This window comes from Chlorocebus sabaeus, chromosome 9, assembly GCF_047675955.1.
Source record: "Chlorocebus sabaeus isolate Y175 chromosome 9, mChlSab1.0.hap1, whole genome shotgun sequence".
In the NCBI taxonomy this organism is placed as follows: Eukaryota; Metazoa; Chordata; class Mammalia; order Primates; family Cercopithecidae; genus Chlorocebus; species Chlorocebus sabaeus.
In genome coordinates this window covers 77,465,473-77,473,276 of record NC_132912.1, presented here as the reverse complement: position 1 = coordinate 77,473,276, position 7,804 = coordinate 77,465,473, and the positions used below count along the sequence as shown (strand labels likewise).

Here is a 7,804-nt window from a genome sequence, read left to right as displayed (position 1 = left end):
AAGCAAGGCACTGAGAGGCTTCTCTCTGCGTTGTAAACTTTGAACAGTTGCGGTTAGATGATTACTTTTGTGTGTCAAGGATTTTTTTTTTTTCAGTGTTTTGTAGTCCATTTCCCTTACGACTAGGGTGACAGAGAGTACAGAAGTTCCTGAGGTTTAAATGTGTTGTTTCCAACCTTTTTCCTGACCGCCACATGGAAAATGCTCAGGGCTGCTCTATGCTGGAGGGAGCTGTCCCTTGGGCACCTGCCACCCTGTCAGAGCATAGTGTGGGGAAGTGCTGCTTTGGATTCTCTCTGCCAAGCTGGATGATGTTCCATGAGAAAGAAGGGGAAGAGGAGAATATAAGCAAAACATTTGGGTACAAGCTACTGGGCTTGTTGAAATCTTGGGTTTGCTGTGTGGAATTACAAAAGTGAGAAATACATTGCCTCCTCTGAGGACAATTGGGTTGAGGAAGTTGGGCTAGGCTCACAAATCCAGTGATGAAACTAGTAGAAATAGGGCCAGGCGTGGTAGCTTATACCTGTAATCCCAACACTTTGGGAGGCTGAGATGGGAGGGTCGCTTGAACCCAAGAGTTTGCGACCAGCCTGGGCAACATAGTGAGACCCTGTCTGTACCCAAAAAACACTTTAGCTGGGTGCAGTGATGGCGCGCCTGTAGTTGCGGTTACTCCAGAGGCAGAGGTGGGAAGATGACTCGAGCCTGGGAGGTTGAGGCTGCAGTGAGCTGTCATCACACCACTGCATTCCAACCTGGACACTAGAGTGAGATTCTGTCTCAAAAAAAAACCAGTAGAAGTGACCATGGAGAAATCGTATTTTTTCCTGTCTCATCTTGCTGCAGATGAAACAAAAAATAAACTAGCTTGTTAAATTATTTTGAGCTCTATACTCTCTTAAAAGTTACGTTAATTTCCTGGGCACAGTGGCTCATGCTTGTAATCCCAGCACTTTGGGACACCGAGGCAGGTGGATCACCTGAAGTCTGGAGTTTGAGACCAGCCTGACCAATATGGCAAACCCTGTCTCTTACTAACAATACAAAGATTAGCCAGGTGTGGTGGCATGTGTCTGTAGTCCCAGCTACTTAGGAGGCTGAGGCAGGAGAATCACTTGAATCAGGGAGGCGGAGGTTGCAGTGAGCCAAGATCACGCCACTGCACTCTAGCCTGAGCAACAGAGCTGGACTCTCTCAAAAAAAAAAGTTTATCTCAGTGTTTTTTTATTACTATTTTTTCTGTTTGACTGACTATAATTTCTGTTCTGCTAAACATCTCAGTGTTTTAATATCCTAGACTCAGAACATTTTACTTGCCTAACCTTGCTCATAAAACTTGACATTAAAAGCTTATGCCAAAAATAAGTCATGTGTTGCTTAACAAGGATGTGTTCTGAGGAAAATGTTGTTAGGTGATGTTTTCATGTGAGCATCCTAAAGTGGACTTACACAAACCTAGGCGGCAGAGCCTACTCCACACCTAGGCTGTATAGTCTTGCTCCTGGGCTACAAACCTGTACAGCATGGGACTATACTGACTAGGCAGTTGTAACACAATGGTATTTGTGTATCTAAACATAAAGGTATGGTCTTATAATCTGTCATGTGGCCCATCATTGACCGAAATGTTATATGGCACATGACTCTATTAGCCTAGCCATTTCTCTCTAAAAGATGAGCTCTGTTACATTTAACACAAACACTTTTTTTTTTTTTTTTTGAGATGGCGTCTCACTGTTGCCCAGGCTGGAGTGCAAAGGCGCGGTCTCTGCTCCCTGCAACCTTTGCCTTCCGGGTTCAAGCGATTCTTCTGCCTCAGCCTCCCGAGTACCTGAGACTACAGGCATGCGTCACCACAACAGGCTAATTTTTGCATTTTTAGTAGAGCTGGGGTTTCACTGTGTTGGCCAGGCTGATCTTGAACTCCTGACCTCGTGATCTGCCTGCCTTGGCCTCCCAAAGTGTTGGGATTACAGGCGTGAGACACTGCGCCTGGCTGTGACATGAACAGTTTTCTAACTTACCCCCCTTTTCTACCACTACCACCTCCTTCCAGGGCCCTTCCCTGCCATTACTTTTACCAATTTGATATATATTTTCTAGGGCCCATTTCTTTGCATTTCCACTAACATATTTATTTGGACTAATTTTACTTTTCTGTTGTCTTTGAAACTTACAGTATTTAATACGCTCGTTTAATCTGGTTCTGAAGTTTTGTGTTAGAATCTGTTACTAGAATTTATGTGCCTTTTGACCAGGAGTATGTGGTACTTCTGCAGCATCCTAGCACCATGTCTTCTATAGAGTAGATACTGAATCAAACCCCAAAACCCCGCTTGTTTCATTCGTTTTTAAGACCTACCCTCTACACTCATTGCCCCTCTCCTGGTTGGGGTTGTTAGGTGGTGTTGTGTCTTTGTCTAGCATAAGGCACTGAAAGGGATGTGAGAATAGCTTACTTCCTCTAAATAATGCATTTTGCATGTGTAGGAAGTTTAGCGGCCTCTTGTCCTTCACTATTCAGTGGTGGCCTCTTGCTGTTGAATCCAGATAACTGGGCATTAAAAAGTCCAGAAAGGCCAGGTGTGGTGGTTTGTGCCTATAATCCTAGCAATTTGGGAGGCTGAGATGGGAGGATTGCTTGATCACAGGAGTTTAAGACCAGGATGGGCAATGTAGTGAGACCCTGTGTCTACATTAAAAAAAAAGAAAAAAAAAATGAGGTATGGTGGTACATGCTGAGTCCTAGCTACTTGGGAGGCTGAGGTGGGAGGATCACTTGAGCCCATGAGTTCAAGGCTGCAGTGAGCCGTTACCATGCCACTGCACTCCAGTCTGGGCAACAAACAAGACTGTCTCAATCAGCCCAGAAAGCCTACCTCCGAGTTCTCATTGTCAGCTTTTCACAGACTAACAACAAAAGAAACATTTCTTTCATAAATAGTGTGTAGGAACAGTTTTAGCTTAACCACAGGTAATGCATACTACCTAGGAACCATATTTAAGAGAAAGGGGGATAGGAGGAATTACGTTTTCAACATCATCAGTTCCTTCAAAACCATGTCTATCCCAGGTGTTTTATCAAGGTTATTGGAATAATGAAAATGTTTTGTCTATAGATAAGCCAATTCAAAATGGTAAGTACATTATCTTTCTGCTTTTATAAGTCTGTGGGTACCTTTTTGTTTTAATATGTTTTGGATGTTACAATTTTTAGGGTCTTTAAGCAATGTTATTTTATATATAAACCACCTGAGGTCCAGAAGCTTGTGAGTTACATGAAGTGATGTACCAGACTGGGAGCAGAGCCCAGAGGAAGGTAAGGCCTACATTTAGACTGTACTGCGTTTACTGGGCCACACTGGGACTGGGTTGTCTAGTTGTCCTGTGCCAAGGGACCTGATCTTCATGTACACAATATACCACTGTACCTCTGCTACTTTCTGCTTCCCAAGGAGGCATTGGAGACTATGATATTGTGATTTATAAGAAGAAATAAAGATTTTGCTGTTTGTCTCTGGTTCCTGGCACAGAGCTCCCAAGTCTCCTGTAATTTCCTGGCTGGTAGGAAGTTTTGTTCTAATGTTACGCCTCTCCATGGGCCCCTGGATAGGGATTGGTCACCAGAAAGACCAGCCCATGACTAGAAGCTTAAAACTTTCAGCCCCACCCCACCCTTTGGAAGGGGAGAGAGGCTGCAGATTGAGTTACAATTGATTATGCCCATATGATTAAGCCTCCATAAAAATCCCTGAACTACATGATTCTTGGAGCGTCCATGTTACTGAACATGTGGAGCTGGTATGCTCTGAGAGGACACAGAAACCCCATGCCCCTGCCGCATGTCTGTCTCCCATCTAGCTGTTCTGATAAGTACTTTCATAATAAATAGTTAAATGTAAATAAGATGTTTCCCTAAGCCATTCAAGCAAAGGATTGAATCCAAAGGGGTTAGGCAGCAGTGGGGAGTGTTGTGGGAACCTCTGATTTACAGCTGGTTGGTCAGAAAAACAGGTCAAACCTGGGACTTGTGGTTGGGTCTAAATTCAGGGTAGTCTTGTGGGACCGAGCCCTTAACCTCCAGGTAGGTAGAACCAGAGTTGAGTTAAATTTGTAGGATCACCTACCAGATAATTGATGTGTGGGAAAAAAAACTCACACCTGGTGTTGGAAGTGAGGTACGGAGAGTGAGTTGAGAGAAAAAAAGTGTTGGTTTTTCTTTTTTTTTTTTTAAAAGATCATTTTATTTTTTGAGATGGTCTCACTGTTGCCCAGGCTGAAGTACAGTGTGTCAATCATGGTTCACAGCAGCGTTGATCTCCTGGGCTCAAGGGATCCTCCCACCTCAGCCTCCTGAGTACCAAGGACTACAGGTGTGCCACCACACCTAATTTTTTAATGTTTTGTAGAGTTGGAATTTCACTATGTTGCCCAGGCTGGTCTTGAACTCCTGGCCTGAAGTGATCCTCCTGCCTCAACCTCCAAAAGTGCTGGGATTACAGGCATGAGCTACCACGACTGGCCTAGTTTTTCTTTATTCAGAGACCATCTGGTGAGACTTGAGTTTGTTTTTACACTCAATAGAAAAAAGCTTCATGTCTATTTTTAATGATAACCCTTCATTTGTGAGCAGTTGTGGTTAGAATCTTATTTGAAAATGATTAAGATGAATACTTGTGTGAGGCAGTCTGCCACAGGGTGTTTATAACCTATTTGAAGCGTCAGGGTGTAAACTAATAGTAGCTATTATTTATTGATTCATTCTAAATCATAGGTTATGTAAAGATCAAAAGTGTTTAATTTTAATATCATTATATTGTGTCATAATCCCAGTGTAGTCTAATCAAAGATCTCTGGGAGTGGATGGCGTGGCTGTTTAAAAACCCTCAGATTATTTGTTATATCCCAGGTGCAATCTTGTCCTTTTCAGAGCTACTGCTAACCAACACTGCCATCTGGTGGACAGTAAGAAACTTCTGGTTCTTGTTGGGTCCATTAGCCAGGAAGGGTATTATGGTGTCGACTCAAGGCTAGGCTGTGCCAATGACTGACAAGGAAGAATGAATCTGTTGAGGTGTTACTTGACTTCCTGTCTAGAATAGATACAGAAAACCAATTCAAAAAGAAAGTGTCTTTAAGAAGCCTGGGCCAGGTTAGTGCAGGCAGGGACTGTAGTCTTACATACTAGTTTCCTGTCTGATATGACCTTTCAGGTTTTGCTGCCTGGGTTTAATCTCAAGAAGGTTGACCCTCAGTGGGCCTGGAAGTGCCTGGAGGTTAGGCTGAAAGCTATCATTAGCAAGACTTGGTCTAGCTGGGGAGAAGGGTTTGCTGATCTGGAGAATTTGGCAGCCAAAGCAGGCCTGAACCAACACCAATTTCTTTAGAAAAGAATCAACTTGATGTTTGCTCAGGACCTGGGAAGGAGGTGTGGTGGGCCACAAAGAGTTAATAAAGGCTGGGCACAGTGGCTCCTGCCTGTAATCCCAGCACTTTGGGAGGCTGAGGCGGGTGGATCATTTGAGGTCAGTAGTTCAAAACCAGCCTGGCTAACATGGTGAAACCCCATCTCTACTAGAAATACAAAAATTAGCCGGGTGGTAGTGGTGGGCCCCTGTAATCCCAGCTACTCGGGAGGCTGAGGCAGGAGAATCACTCCAGCCTGGGAAGTGGAGGTTGCAGTGAGCCGAGATCCCACCACTGCACTCCAGCCTGGGCGACAGCGAGAGACTCCGTCTCAAAAAAAAAAAAAAAAAAAAAAAAAAAAAAAGTCCTTAGTTGGATGCTGGTAAATGTCTCATAGTAAGAGTGGTTTATAAACATCTTGCCTTATGCTACTAAAAATACAAAGTAGCTGGTATACTTCTCACCTCCATTAAAGTATCTGGGACCAAATAATGGGGAAATGACTTTCTAGGTATTTCTCCCTTTTTTCTTTTTTTAGATGGAGTCTAGCTCTGTTGCCTAGGCTGGAGTGCAGTGGTGCGATCTCGGCTCACTACAACCTCCGCCTGCCCGGTTCAAGTGATTCTCCTGCCTCAGCCTCCCTAGTAGCTGGGACTACAGGCATGCGCCACCACACCCAGCTAATTTTTGTATTTGTAGTAGAGACAGGGTTTCACTATGTTGGCCAGGCTGGTCTTGAACTCCTGACCTCATGATCCACCCGCTTGGGCCTCCCAAAGTGCTGGGATTACAGGCGTGAGCCAGTGCACTTGGCTGTATTTCTAGAACAGCAGGAACAAAGGCATGGAATTAATGGAGGTGAGTAATCTTGGTCAGAATCATACAGTAGGACAATATGAGATGAAATTTGAGGGAGGCTCAAGTGGATTAGCTTTTTATTTCCTAAAGATGAAGGGGCCAAGATCAGGTTCCGGACTTGAGGAATGGAAAATATTTGGAATAAGCCCTCAAAGTTAGGGCCAAAAGAATCCAGGTGAAGGCGAGTTTAGTTTTTGCGGTCTTAGCCTGTTTCTCTAATGCGGGCGCACTACATTAGAAAAAAGTGGGAGGGCCCTTTTGACTCTCTGACCAGCACCATGGCGGTTGGCAAAGAACAAGCACCTTACGAAAGGCGGCAAAAAGGGAGCCAAGAAGAAAGTGGTTGATCCATTTTCTAAGAAACATTGGTATGATGTGAAAGCACCTGCTATGTCCAATATAAGAAATATTGGAAAGACACTCGTCACCAGGACCCAAGGAACCAAAATTGCATCTGATGGTCTCAAGCGTCGTGTGTTTGAAGTGAGTCTTGCTGATTTGCAGAATGATGAAGTTGCATTTAGAAAATTCACTCTGATTACTGAAGATGTTCAGGACAAAAACTGCCTGACTAACTTCCATGGCATGGATCTTACCCATGACAAAATGTATTCCATGGTCAAAAAGTGGCAGACAATGATTGAAGCTCATGTTGATGTCAAGACTACCGATGGTTACTTGCTTCATCTGTTGTGTGTTGGTCTTACTGAAAAACGCAACGATCAGATACGGAAGACCTCTTGTGCTCAGCATCAACAGGTCCGCCAAATCCGGAAGAAGATGATGGAAATCATGACCCGAGAGGTGCAGACAAATGACTTGAAAGAAGTGGTCAATAAATTGATTCCAGACAGCACTGGAAAAGACATAGAAAAGGCTTGCCAATCTATTTATCCTCTCCATGATGTCTTCGTTAGAAAAGTACAAATGCTGAAGAAGCCCAAGTTTGAATTGGGAAAGCTCATGTAGCTTCATGGTGAAGGCAGGAGTTCTGGAAAAGCCACTGGGGATGAGACAGGTGCTAAAGTCAAATGAGCTGATGGATATGAACCACCAGTCCAAGAATCTGTTTAAAGTTCAGACTGCAAATAGTGTCAAATAAAAAGTGCTATTTGTGGAAAAAAAAAAAGAAAGAAAAAAGTGGGAGGGGTAGTCCAGATATGACGGAAGGATAAAGGGTGAAAGAATCAAGAATACAAATGAGAATGTCTTTAAAATTGCCAAACACAGATTCCAGGATGTACAGGAAGACAAAGGAGACAGGTTAATTAGGGAGTGGGATAGGGCTCAGGGACCAAAGCCTCCTACGGGATGCCCAAAGGTAGTTTCCGGGAAGGGACTCTTGATTTGGTTGATTGGAAGAACCAAACAACAATTAGCCCTAGGCTTCCTCCAAGGAAATTCCCTAAAGAAAAGTCTTGCTATTCAGAGTGTTATTAAGTCCCAGGGTCTTCGTTGCCACTAATAGATCTTTTTGGAGGGCCTGATATCAGATATTTCCCTATTCTTAGGAGGAGATGGCTGTTCAGGGAAGAAG

The 7,804-nt window shown here is 43.8% G+C and overlaps 1 pseudogene; it reads left to right on the top strand.

Annotated features, from left to right (window-relative positions):
- Positions 1-6,539: 6,539 nt before the first annotated feature.
- LOC103216796 (small ribosomal subunit protein eS1 pseudogene) lies at positions 6,540-7,528 on the top strand (annotated as a pseudogene).
- The last annotated feature ends 276 nt before the right edge of the window (positions 7,529-7,804 follow it).